The following is a 14439-nucleotide window of genomic DNA, read 5'->3' on the forward strand; positions in this document are numbered from 1 at the left end:
GCTTTGAGTCAGCAACTCAGATGCCACGCGGGGAACTTAAATGTGTGAAGAAGATTGGGGTGAGACATCGGAGGGAATGGTGGGCATTGTAGAGTCCTGGAAACCACAAGGCCTGTGTAAAAGCTTCACCTGCTATTCTGCTCTGTTAGGTCATGTGGACAGAAAAGGCCCAGGATGGCCTTTTCATATGTGTAAGGCCCATTTTAATAGACATACATATTTTTTAGTGAGCTGCACATTCATGGTTTTTGCCCATTTTTCTATTTTTAAGAGTTATTTCTATAGTCAGGATATTGGCCCTTTTTTATGTGACATAGATTGTAAATATTTTCAACCTATGAAAATATTGGGAAAATATTGGGAAAATTCTTCCCAATTTTCAAGAGAAACCAGAAATCCATATTTTCATGTGTTACCTCCCCATTTTAATGTTGGAAACTAATTCAAAATTTTAGGAACATTTTGAGGACAAATTATTTTTTAACAGGCTAGACAAGTAGATACTAAAGTTTATATGGAAAAATAAACATGCAAGAATATCTAGGAAAATACTAAGAGGGGATAAAAAGCTATAGTAGGGGTCAGGGACTGAACCTACTAGACTTAAAACACACTCTAAAGCCTCTATAATGAAAACGGTGTGGTATTGGTGCATGAATAGACTGATAGTCCAGCAGAACAGATTAAATACCTAGAAATCAACCTAAGTACATATGGAAAATTAATGCACAAGAAAAAATGGCGTCTCAAATCACTGGGGCAAAGATTGACTTTTTAATAAATGGTACTGGGGCTAGCCAGGCTAGCCATGGGACAAAGAAAGAACTAGATCCTTTTCTCACAAGTGGATCAGAGATCCAACTGTAAAAGATGAAACCATACAAGCAAGCACTAGAATAAAACATGGGTGGATTCCTGCCTAATCTGTAAGGAAAGGCTTTCTAACTATGACTCAAAATCCTGTGGCAATGAAGAACAGATTGATAAATTGGATCACATGAAACTAAAAACTGAAACATTTCCTCTTGGCAAAAAGCACCATGAGCAAAGTCAAATGACAAAATGGGTGAAAATATTTGCAATCTATGTCACGTAAAAAAGGGCCAATATCCTGACTATAGAAATAACTCTTAAAAATAGAAAAATGGGCAAAAAACATGAATATGCAGCTCACTAAAAAAATATGTATGTCTATTAAAATGGGCCTTAAACATATGAAAATATACTCAATATACATTATAAGAGAAATACTAATTTAAACTAAGCTGAGATACCATTTCTCTCCTAGCAGATTGGCAAAAATTTTAAATACGACTTTATTTTCTATTCTTGTGGCTGTGGGGAATGAGGCACTAGCACACATTGCTGGTGAAAATGCAAACTGATCCAACCTTTCTGGGAGGAAATTGGCAATTCCTAACAAAACTACATTTGTTTACCTTTGACGCAGTGATCCATGAATTTACCCTGAAGATAGTCCTATGCAGTGTGGTTAAAACAAAATAAAACAAAACAAAACAAAACAAAAAAGAATGACGAAGATCTCTATGAACTGAAACAGAGTGATTTGCTGGCTATATTGTTAAGTGAAAAAGAAAGGTAGAAATGAGTTATCTATTTTATGCTACCATTTATGTAGGAAATGAGAAATAGTAATATACTGTATACATGTATCTGCTATTTGTACAGAACAAGAAAGCAAGACACAGAAAAGATAAACTAGAAACGGCAAGATAAGCCTGGAACTATTGTTGTACTAGAAAGTAAGGAGGAGCCCAAAAAATAACAGGCAGATACCAAATGCACACAAAAACTAACTTGAATGGACTCCCACTGATCAAACTGGGAAAATCTGATAGAAGTGGATGATTCAGGGAAGAATCATCAGCAGATGTGTAAACCGGAAGGCAAACATTTGATGAGAATAAGGATATTTACACTGTCTCAAAGTAGCTCCCCATAAAATGCATTTTAATAACACAAAGACAATACAAAGGGACACATTTTACAGTGGACAAACCATAGAGGTGCTGCCTTAACCAAGCGGTCACAGTGAATGTCATAAATAATGCCACAAGCAACATGATGTGCCTCTTCCCAAAAGGCACTGGTAAGGATACACTTCCAGAACATTCCTGCCAAAAAAGCATATGACCTGAGTCTAATCATGAGGAAACAATGGGCAAACCCCTATTAAGAGAGATTCTTAAAAAAAAAAAAAAAAAAATGGCCGGGAAAGAGCAAGGAACTGTTCTAAATTAAAGGAAACAAAAGAAACATGACAACATAATCCTAAATTGGATCCTGGACCAGAAAAAATAAATTTTCTCTTTTGCTATAAAGTATAGAAGGGGTCAGTTGGTGAGATGTGAATAAGGTATATAGATTAGGTATTAATAGTAATACCGCATCAATGTTAATTTCCTGATTTGATAATTATATGTGATTATATGAGAGACTATTCTTGTTTTGTTTTTTTTTTAGGAAATATTCACTGAACTGTTTAGAAGTAAGTCTGCAACTTATTCTCAGTGGCTCAAATAATAATATGGGGGATAAAAAGTTAACATACGTCTGCAACTTATTCTCAAGTGGTTCAACTAATAATAATATGGGGGATAAAAGGTTAACATTTGGTGACTCTGGGTGAAGGGTACATGAGAATTCTTTATTCTTGCAAAGTTTATGTAAGTTTATAATTTTAAAAAATTGTGAGAGTCAACACTGTACAAAAAAAAATGTTTTTTTAAGGAAAAAACCCAGCAAGGACAGCAACAAATCATGCTTGCCACCAGCCTGGGCCTGTGGGCTGGATTTCACCTCCTGGGCTGCCAGCGTACAGTCTCTGGTTTAGACCAATTTTCTGGAGTTGATTTTGAGTAAGGTCTTGCTGATGACAACCACTGCCAAGGCTGGAGAACGCTTTGCTGCATCTGGAACTTTTAAACCAACTTGGCACCAACAAGGAAGCTGCAGAGACAGCCTTGATATAAATAATCAGTTTGCTAGTAAAGCAGTTTAAATCTAAACGCAGCCCCAGTCCTCAGAGATGAAGAAAAGCGGTGGTGGTGCAGACAGTCTTCCCCGGCGGAAGTCCGGCATTTCATTTGCTGCCTTTGGAGAGGTACATACAATCTTGCTTCCTCGTTGCTGGTCTCAGTCATACACAGCAGGGCGCAGAGTAGGGAGGGGAGTATCTAAAAATCTCTCTGAACCCCACTGTTGAAAAAAATGTGTTTGTATAAATAAAGGGGGGAAAGAACCTTTAAAGTTAAGTTATGAAAGGAGAAAAATGTGTTTCCATATTGGAAAAGGAAACGTTCTTGGCATATCACGTTTTTCTGAGTAGGAAGGAGAAACCAGGTGAGTAGCAGGGCCTCCTTCAGGGGTCCTATGCAGCATGTGGGATGGGCTCATCTGAGGGTGCAGCCCAATCTGCCAGAGCCAGGATGTGTTAAATCAGATTGCAGACTGATCCAGGGGACGTGTATGCCACCGCTCCCTTCTCATCTGCAATTGCGCCTTCCTGATTAAGAAGTCCAAAGACCAAGGGGAGCAGAGCCCAGGAGTACTAAACTCAGAGGAAGAAGCTGCCTGATGACTGGGCTTTGGGAGGCTGGGAAGTTATTCAAAATGAGGGGTAAGGAACAGCATTCTTGGCAGAGGGAACAGCATATGCAAAGGAGAGGCATGACAGATATGGCATAACTTTGCGGCTGTGTCTTACTCTCTTGCCATTTCTCTCCATATACTCATATCTCTCTTGGAACAGTCCAACAGATATGCCGTCTGGAGTTATGAGTTTAGCTTCCTGAGAACATGGGGGCCTGGTGATCACAGATCTAGTCAATTGTTGGTCTCAAGCCTCAACATCCAGAATACATAAAAAGTGCCCATCTCAGCCCCTGATCATGTGTTACTCACCCCAGGTAAACACGTCTCCACTCAGACCGAGGAGGTTTTATTAATTATTATGTTTCTCCCAGAATTCTCTATATTTCTGTCAATGCCATTTTCTTCAAATAAATCAAGCACAGTCATTTTCTGAGCCATCCTCCGTTAGGCACAGTGTGCAACAGCGGTGGGAACTCAGAGTCACGATCTGGACAGAATCCTAGCCAATGACTTGCCCTGGAATCTCAAGCAGCTGCTTCTTGGTCAGAAAGGAGCCCCAGACATGAAGGCATCCATTGCTATCTCAGCTCTGAACTCTAGCTGTGTGACTGAGCAAGCCTCTTAACCTCTCTGAGCCTGTTTTCTCACCTGTAAAATGGCATTATTAATCTCTGTTTCACAGAGAGGTTGTGAGGACTGGTGAAGACAGAGTTCCGTGATAGCGCTTGACCTGCCTCCAGCTGCCTCAGACTCTTCACCAATCATGGGAGTGGGTGGGAGGGGGGAGTAATTCCGCACCTCAGTAAATACCACCACCCCCTCCCCCGCTAACTGGACCAGAGCAGGCCCACTTCTGACATTTGTGGGGCAAGAGAACAAACGGAGGCCCTGTATGCTGTGGGGTTTGCTTCGCTCCATCTAATCCAAACCAGGAAACCGTAAAGAAACCTAAGGGTGGAAGACCAGGTTAAATTTTTAAATGCTCAGTCCTTGAAGTTCTGCTCTGGAGCGTGACCAAGCCTAGGTCCCTGGCGCACAGTGTACGTCCCTCCTCTCCCTGACACGCAAGGCCCATGCCCCTGCACGTGGTCAGCTGCATCCTCACCCGCCCCTCCCCTCCCTACCCCCTACCCTGATAACAGCCACCCTTTGGGCATTCCTCACCAGTGATGAGGTCTGCCTTCGAGAAACACATCCGCTGAAGAAATACATGCTGATCTTAGAAGCTGGTTCAGAACTGTTTGGATAGGAAATTCCAGGGTCCTGGGTGCCCCCAGTGTGTTCTAAAACAGGGCCATTGGGAGCACAGACTTCAGGTAGTCACACGCCCTCGTGTCCTGAAAACTCCTCATGTCATAGAAAAGGGGAGTCTGGACAAGGGCTGGACTATGGCTCTGTAAAGCGCCAGGCCCAGGGCAAGGGTTCCTCTTGCTCAGGTTCACGGGTAATTCTGGGGTGGGATTGGACATCTGCCATCCAAGCAACCTAACCACTGACCTGGGAGGTGTCTTGGCATGAAGAGCTCTGCCCAGAGAGGATAATTTGGCAAACTGTACTTTCCAGAACTGGCCACAACAGTATTTCTATTCACATGTTCTCCTGTCACCTTGCCATGTCCCATCAGGAGGTGGAGTTTTTCTCCCCCACTTGAACCTAGATGGAACTTTGGGATTGCCTTGGTGAACAGAGTGCAGTAGAAGTGGCACTGAATAACTTCCAAGACTGGGCTATAAAATGTGATGTCGTTTCACCCTGGGCTCTCGCTCCCTCTGAGGACACTCACTCCCGCAACCTAGCCACCATGATATGAAACAGCTCAGACCACTGTTTGAAAGTACAGATTTTATTATTATTCAAGTATGGTGAAGCCAATAGATCAGGAGACAACTGCCATTGAAAAAATAGTTTGTTGTACTCATAGCTCCCAAAAGAAGGGGGTACACCATGCCATGGGGCGGGGGAGGAGCCCCCCCGGGGAAACACCAGGGTTAGTCAGGAGCTGGAGGGAGAAAGGAAAACTGTGACAAGAGACTTTATTGTGGTTTCTACGGAAAGAACAGGGGAGACAGGGTGAGCAGGTTTAGGATTGGCTAGTTTGAATAATTTCAGTGGCCTCTAGATGTGGGGACAGTACCCACTTGTCTAGAGGGAGCCTGGCCCTGAGGTGATAAGGGAAAGGCAATAGTGGCCTGGACTGAGGAGAGCTCCCCTGAGGGGTGGAGGAATGGGCTCTGGGTTGGTTTGTCTGCACAAAGACGCCCTCACAGGCAGTTGTTCACTGTCTCTAGGAATGAGCTTGCCATGCCTGGGAGGGGCGACCACTCCACAGTTAGCAAGGCCCTGGAACGTCAAAACAACAGAGTATAGTGTACCGGGAGTGCCAAAAAAAGTCTACAAGTAGACACTTTGGTCAACGTTGCTCACGCAGTAGTTTGTCATAATCAGAAGTGTCTGGACACTGATGGTAACCACTTTGAGGACTTCTTGTAATTGCAGAAGTCAAACATGACTTGTATTCATTTTTTGTTGTCGGTATGTATTGAGTATTACAATTTTGATAGTTTTTTCCTTTCTTAAAATGTGTATACATTTTTGTGGCACCCTCTGTATAAAAGGCATGGCTAGTACAACTCTGTGTGGGGTTTCCAGCCAGCAGCCAAAAGGTCTCGGTCTACGGCCAATGTCAGTTGCGACGTGAGAAAGTGAGCCTTCAGATGATTATAGCTCAGTCTTTAAGGGGCTAAGAGGACACCATGTTAAACAGAGATGACCCATTCCTATCATGTCCTGCCCAAATTGCAGATCATATAAATATTTTTGTTGTATTTTTAAGTCACCAAATTTTGGAGCGATATTTTATACAACTGTAGTAACTTGAGTGATGGTAACGACTGAGCCAAACAGATTCTCTCTCTCCCCAGAATCTAAACTGAGACTTATGAAAATTAGTAAGTTGCTCGCAGGAGGACAAGTGGTTGGACCACAGAGATGGAAGATACAGCTGAGTCAAATTCATGACAAATGACTTATCCTGGAATAAGGAGTGCTGGTCTGGTGTGGCCCTGGTCCTGAATGATCCAGTTTCCTCTGGTCAGCAGTGGAACCCCATCATCCCTGAGGACTGTCTCTCCAGGGAATGAATTGGATTCCTGTGATGAGTTGCATGGAGCAGAGACCCCTGCTCTGGGACCCTCACGCTGGTCTTTCCCTAAGAGAATCTCCGTCCTTGCATCCAAGGGAGTCTCTCACCCTAGGGGACATGTGGCACCCAGTCAAAGTTTGGCATGTGGTAAGCAACTAGCGTGGGGACATCCACCCACCTTCATTTCTCCTGCCAAAAGCCATCAGGGACTCGTCGAAACAGTAAAAGTTAAGGAGCTTTGTAAACTCTCTAGGCCTGACCCAATCCATGTGGCAAGTATCTTCATTTCTCAAAAACACTTTGCTTTTAATATTTTAAAAATAATTTTTAACTATTCCAAAATGTCCAGAAATGTACTTGCTCAGTCCCATCTCCAAGCTCAGAACAAGACAGGCACCCTCTTCTGGTTTGCACTCATTCCAGAGCCTTCTGGGCAACAGACCAGTACCTGCATGTTCCTGCCTGGAAAAGCAAGGCCCAGAGAGAGGACGCATTAGCCTGCGGCCTCTTTCAGCAGATAGGGCCTGTCAGCCCCCAGGTCTCCACACACCTACTTCTCCACCCACGCCAGCCCAGCTCTCAGGTGTGGAGCACAGGGAGTGCCACCCATGGCCACATTCGCACCAGAGCAGGACTGGGTAGATGGTGGTGGATCTCTAGGGTTAAGAGCCTCACTTGAGAACTGGCCTTAGCTGTGCATGTGGGACAGTGATGTAGAAAGATAGGCTTGGCAGGGACACCTGAGCCTGGCAAGTGAGTGTGTGCCAGGGGTAAACTAAGGAGGTGTGGGGGCAGGAGGAGGCGAGTGGAGTCAGGGACGGGCTAATTTGTTGAGATGGTTTTTTTCTCCCTGGGTTCTCCTCTCCCCCAGTTCCAAAGGAGATAGCCCAGCCTTTCTCCACCCAGGCATCCGGAGAAGTTTGTGTGAAAAATAGAAAACTAGATGCTCCCTCACTCTCACTTGTGATCCGTACCTGAGGGAGGGTCCCAGAAGACCAGGAGGGTAGAAGGTGGGGTTCAAGGGGAATGAAAGGGTAGGGTAGTGCTTGGCAGGGCTGCGGTGTGGAGGGCCAGAGGGCTGGGAAGGGAGCAAGAAACAGGTAGTGACAAGATAGGGGAAACCAGCCCGGGCAGAGACAACTTTGTCACGTGTGTGCCTCGTATCCTGGCATGTATTATATTTGAGCCTGTGTACAAGTGAGCTTGTACCTGTTGTGCCAAGATACGCATCTGTGACCAAACCTGCCCATGAAATATCTCACCTCACAGACTGTGGGCATGTCTGGGGCTGTCTACCTCAGCTCTGCAAGCACAGGTCAGGAAATAAAGGGGGTACCTGTGGCTGGGCCAGAGCCCAGGGCCTGGGGAACCAGCAGCTGGGCAAGAGCAGTTCCACTCGCCTGCCAGGTGATACCTGGTGCCCTGGGACGTAGGAGAGGCATTGAAGGGGCAATTCATGTGGGGGATGGAAGTGTGGGGGGTCCCACCGCAACAGGCTCCTTGGCTCCAAAGTCACGAAATCAACCTGCAACTCTGGGACTCTCTGCCCCTTCAGGAGCCAAAGCCACTCTTGCCTGTGGGCTGAGGGCACTTAGGGCTGCCCTGCCCACTCTGCTCCAGTGGCACTCCCTTTGTAACAGGATTTCAGGGTAGGGCCATGTCCTCCCCCTACCCAGGGCTCCCTGGGAAGACCTGAGCAGAGGGATGTGTCCCCTCATTCCATGTTCTATGTAGAACAGGCCTGAAATTTTGGAGGTAGAGGAGAAATGACTGGGGTGTCCTCCTCCAGGAAGGCTTCTTGGATTTCTGGGTAACTTAAGGGTGCAACATCTCAGCCTCAAGGCCCCAGAGTCTCTTTCAAGCCAGACTCTGACTTGCTCTCGAATTCGCCAAACACTTCCTAACCACCAACTTTAGGCCAGGTGCTCTTTTCTCTCTGCTCAGGATCTCTGGCTGACTGACCTTTCTTCATCACCAGCAGTCTGCAGCCACTCTTCCATTTCATTCCCTACTCCAACACTAGCTGCCAGGTGGGGCACCTCACTCCAATTCCCCTGCTCTCCACCCCTCCATATAAGCACACAGGCCACATTCCGGAGGGCTTTTCTGATAATATTCTTGGGAAAGCAGAACAGAAGTGCAAATCCAACAGCTAGGTAAAGCGGGGGATGCAGCTGAGCCCACTCTGGCTATGGGATACCTCAGGGAACCAGCTGGGAGAGAGACCAGGTTCCATCTCCAGCTGGGCACATGAAAAGGACCTCACAACATGGGGGCCACCAGGGGGCGGGCTATACCTACTAGACCACTGGCCCATTAGGGGGCCTTATTCTTGGGAGTGAAGTGTCTGTGTAGGTGGGAATAATGCTTTGTATAGGTCCCACGTGGGAACAGATGGAAAGCATCCCTGGGGCTGAGGGCAGACGGAAAAGATGGCTAGGAAGCGCCAGGTGTCAGTGTACATAAGCTTTTGGTTGGAGGAATCCATGTGTGATGGGAGAGGGGCTCTTGGGAAGAAGAATTGGGATGTCATGAGAGCAAGAGTGTGGAGGGCAAAAGGACGGGCTGTTGAGGAGCCCTTAGAGAGGATGTCCTGGGGCAACTGAGTGAGGAAGACAAAGGTGCCTTGGGACTTAAGGAAGCAGCCTTCTCTGTGGACACGATGGATGGAAAAGTCCTCTTACTCGGGAAACCGAGGGCTCTGAAAATGACTTTGTTAGCATCATCTCCTCTGTGGGGACTCCCTAGACTGTCTGCCCAAATCAGTCAGTTCTACTCTGTGCCACCCTGGTTGTTCCTCTGCCTCTTGCATTAGGCTGTGAGCCCTTTCAGGGTGCTTTGTCTACTGCACTTGGCCCGAGCCTGGCACACTGAAGGCACCCAATACATACCCGGAGAATAAATAAAAGGACCTCTGTGGGCATGGCTTGTCCTGCCTAGGCTAGAGCAGGCCTTTTGGGAGCTGATTTCAGACTGTGCTTGGTTCACAGTATGAGAGAGGGACGACTGCCTGGAGAAACCTCATGGAGGTCCCAAGGTGACCCTAAGAGACTTGTGAGCGGGTTTCAGGTTTGTATCCACTTGACTGACCACCAGGAATCTCTGCCAGATCCAACTTCCACTCCTTTTCCACCAAGAGATTTACCGGCCTGAAGATTGAGCCAGAAGCACAGGCAGCTGTAATCAGAGAAAGACAGACACAGAAAAGCACTTGCTGAGACAACGACTTTGTAACAGACACACAAAGCATGAGACTGAGATGCCCACAAAGAAAAACCGACCAAGAACAGAGCCTGCAGGGCAGAGATTCAGAGATGGAGAGCAGGGCAGGGGAAAGGCAAACCCAGAGAATATCACCATTCTCCTTTCTGGATTAAAGAAACATCTTCTGTGGGGGGCCCTGCCTCTTGCTCTGCCCCTGCCCAGTGTGTTAGTCAGTAGAAACTTTCCAAACACATATCTGAATATGTCATTCCCACAGCCCCCAGAGGAAAGCCCAGATCCCTTTCCTGAGTTACAAGGCTTTGCTTGATGTGACCCACATCACCAAAGCCTTACATTCCAGGCATTGTGGACTTTTCCTGCGCATGCTCTCCTTTGCCTCTAAGCCTGGATACATGCTACTGTTCCTTCTACCTGGGACACTCATTCTGTACAGCCCCCTCCCCAGTTCCTCTTTCCTCAAATCACCACCTCACTTTGATCTCAATACCCAGTGTTACTTCGTCAAGGGCCGCCTCTCCCTCACCCTCAGAGTAGTCTTGCTACTCTACCCCCATCTTCCAGTCCAGCTGTTCCTGGCCACACTGGAACTATACTCCAAGTCTCTACCGGAGACTCCAGGCCAGACTGCCCTCACCAATACTGCTCCTCTTCCTACCTGCTTCTGTCCTGGGACCCTCACGACCAGGCTTTCCAGCCCTAGTTCCATGTCCCCTTGCCCTTAGTATCCCAGGCTCTGCCCCCTCATTCTGTACAACTCTTCCTTTTTAGGATTATGGTCTTCCTACATTTTCCACTTGTCCTTAAATATATATATATATATATATATATATATATATATATATATATATATATATATGGTGTATATATATATTGTGTATATATATATATATATTCCACATATATATATATTCTACTAATTTTTTTATTTAAAGAACCCTATTTAAATAAAAGTTTATTTGAAGAAAACATTAAGTAGTGCATGTGGTACAAGGACACTACCTGATAAGAGCTTGGGAAACGTGACTCTGCCAACATTTTGGTGCTCTGTCCAGATCCCCTTAGATCCCTTTTTACTGTTGATGTGCTTTGGCCTCCAGTGGTCGGCACCTGTCCTCGGGCCACTGGGACTGCACTGCTTTCTTTCCCAGGGAGGCCAAAGTACCTGGGGAGCTTAAGGCAAGGCGCCCAGGACAGCCCTTAGCTATAACTGACATGAGAGTATTACAGCCCAGTCCCTAATGCTGTTTCAGACAGATCCCGTGTTTAGAATAGAAACTAGCACACAGTGGGCACTCAAATGTTGCATGAACAAATGCACCCAAATTTATCAATGTTATCCTTTGTAATTTCTGGAGTTTTGTCAGGCCTTTCCCTTCCAAGATCGAAAAAGCATTTACCCGTATTTGTTCTGGTATATTCACTTATTTGTGAATTTTGTATAATTATTTGATCCATCTTGATATGCTGTAAGGATTGAGGCAAATATATATTTTCTGCTCATGGCTAATCAGTCGTCCTAGTAGCAATTCTTGAATCTTTCATCTGTAAAACCAAGATACTGTCTGTCTTATATAAGACTCATTCAGTGAGGTATTATGCAAGCATTTAAAATAGTAGTTACAATGATTATTGTCACTACTTGGAAAAATGCTCACCTTTTCATTTTAACCATTTTTTTATAGTTACATAAAAATTATGTCAACATATGGGTAAGGTCAGGGAGAAACAGAGGAAAATAGATTGATTAAAGGAGGGCTACAGAGCTGTGGGTGAGTTTTTTCTTTTGATTTCTATTAATATTTATGAAATAAATAATAAATTGAAACTTTAAATGACAAGAATATGGAGGGGAAAAAGGACTTCAAAGATAATGAGTTGTTTTATTCCTTGAGCTTGAGAAAACACTTGGGTGAAGGTTTATTTTGGAGGTGATCTCAGGAAGTTGAGGACGGCAGAGAATGCAAGTAAGGGAAAATTGTTATTAGAGAGCCCTGGGGAGTCATTATGACAGGAAAGACCAGTCAGGAGAAACTCTATATATGAAAACCATTTCTTTTAGCCTTGTACCGAGCTCTGAGCTCCGTCCCAGTCTCAGCTAAGTGAGCAGAAGCTCTGAAAGTCCCCCACCAAAAGCAATCAGGCCTCAGGCATGTGGATCAGAGTCCAAATGCTCCCATCACCTTGCCCTGGCTAATGGGATACTTTAGCAGCCAGGCAGCAGGGATGCTGATCTCTGTGGTTATATGAGATCTGACAATCAAGTTTGAGAACTTGTTGCAAGGATGTTGCTAACCTTTTTTGATCAGAGGGATTATTCATTATGAATTTGTACCAACTGGACAAACACTTAACCAAATTTACTATTTGGCAGTGCTGAAAAGGCTGCGTGAAAAATTAGACGACCTGAATTTTTCACCAAAAATTCATGTCCCCGGTATCACAACAATGTACCAGCTCACACGGCACTGTCTGTGAGGGAGTTTTTAGCCAGGAAACAAATAACTGTATTGGAACACCCTCCCTATTCATCTGATCTGGCCCCCAGTGACTTCTTTCTTTACTAAAGATAAAGGAAATATTGAAAGGAAGACATTTTGATAACATTCAGGACATCAAGGGTAATACGACGACAGCTCTGATGGCCATTCCACAAAAAGAATCCAAAATTGCTTTGAAGGGTGGACTAGGTGCTGGCGTCAGTGCACAGCTTCCCAAGGGGAGTACTTCCAAGGTGACCATAGTGATATTCAGCAATGAGGTATGTAGCACTTTTTCTAGGATGAGTTCTCAAACTTAGATTGTCAAATGTCGTGTACTAAAAACTATATGAGGAACTATATCTCCCCACACACACCTAGCTCTGGCAAATCCCTTAGAATTCAGTAGTTGTTTAAAATGAAATTCCGAGCACATTTTAAATTTACTAGGCTCTAGGCCAGCCATATGCTCATAAGAAATGTGAAGAGCATTAGAAGTAGGGACAAGGGAAGTCCTAGGTGCCAAGGGTCCCTCATCTGATCTGTACTGGGGAGAATTAGGCAGGGCATGTCCTGGAGCCTAGACTAAACTAGGGCTTGCCTTCCTAACCAAAGGGGCACGTCACTTCAACCTTCATGGCTCAGCTGCCCCAGGCAATTCACTGGGATTCCAAAGATGCCCTTAGAAGGGCAGCTATGGGTGAGTGAGCACACACCAAGACAAATGACAGCAAGACCCACCTAGACTCACAGGATGTCACTTGAGGTCTGGATTTGGAGGCAAAACACCCACTGTTGCCTAACTACCTTGTATAGCTACTCCCCAGAAGTGCTCTCCCACCTGCCTTGGCCACGGGAGCCCTGTCCCAGGGCTGTCATCCACATTGGACCCTCACTGGGCTCTACCTACTGCGGATACCAGCCAGGTCTGTGGGCCACCCCTCCCTGGAGACGCTTCCAAAACTGTACTTTAAATTTTGGGAGGTGCTAGCTGGTTCCCCCGTGAGCACTCGACCTGGTTGCAACCAGCTCCAGGTTCCAAGGTATGTGGACGAGCGAGAAAGGTCCCATCAGCCTCGTCTCCTTTAAGGCACAAGGAGGCTGGACGCGCCCACAAGGCCTGAAATGCGCGCGCAACACGGCGCCGGGAGGCAGGGCTCTCCGCGCCACACTCCGCCCACTCAACCTTGCCCACTACGTCACGCCCCGCAGGCCCTTCCAAGGCCTCCTGATTGGTGGAGAGCGCGCGCGAGTGCCCCTGACCCGCCCCCAGGCCCGTCCTCCTGCGCCGCTTGCCCCGCCCCCTGATTTACGAGGCTGCGGGTGTAACTTCCAAGTTGGAACGCGGAGGCGCGGGGGCGAAAGGGCTTTGATTCTCCGAGGCTGAGGGTACACTTTCCCGTCATGCTCGCGCTCTGGCCGTCGCCCCAGGCCTGACTGTGGCTGGCGGCTGTTCAGAAGCACAGTCCGTCCCCAGGTCGGCCCGCCACCGGCCCCTTCTTCAGCCCTAGACCGGCTCCCCCGGCCCCCTTGTTGCAGAGCACCCGGAAATGCCCAGGCCCCCCTCGACGGTGACACCCCCACGTGCCAGGAGGTTGGTCCTCGAGGACACGGCACGCGGGCTCTCGGACCCAAAGCTGATATGCCTGGGGTTCTGCCGGCACCCGCGCCTGGAGCCTTCAGCCCTGTCCGCAGACGCCCCCGCCTGACCCCCGCTCATGTCTGCGCATCTCAACCCCGGGCCCCTCGGCCGCCCGGCGCACCCTCGGGTCCCCCCGACCCTTCCCCGCACCCCCGGTTCTTCCCACACCGGCGCCCGGGAAGCCTCCTCGGACCGCCTCGGTGTAAGGAACCACCACGCTTAGCAGCTCTCCCTCCGCACACCGGCGCCCTCCGCGCGCACGTCCCGGCTGCCAGGTCCCCGCAGCGGGACTCCCCTCGCCCAGCATCCCCCCCAGGACACCTCACGGGAGCCTCCCT

The sequence above is a fragment of the Rhinolophus hipposideros genome (genome assembly GCF_964194185.1).
Source record: "Rhinolophus hipposideros genome assembly, chromosome: 14".
In the NCBI taxonomy this organism is placed as follows: domain Eukaryota; kingdom Metazoa; phylum Chordata; class Mammalia; order Chiroptera; family Rhinolophidae; genus Rhinolophus; species Rhinolophus hipposideros.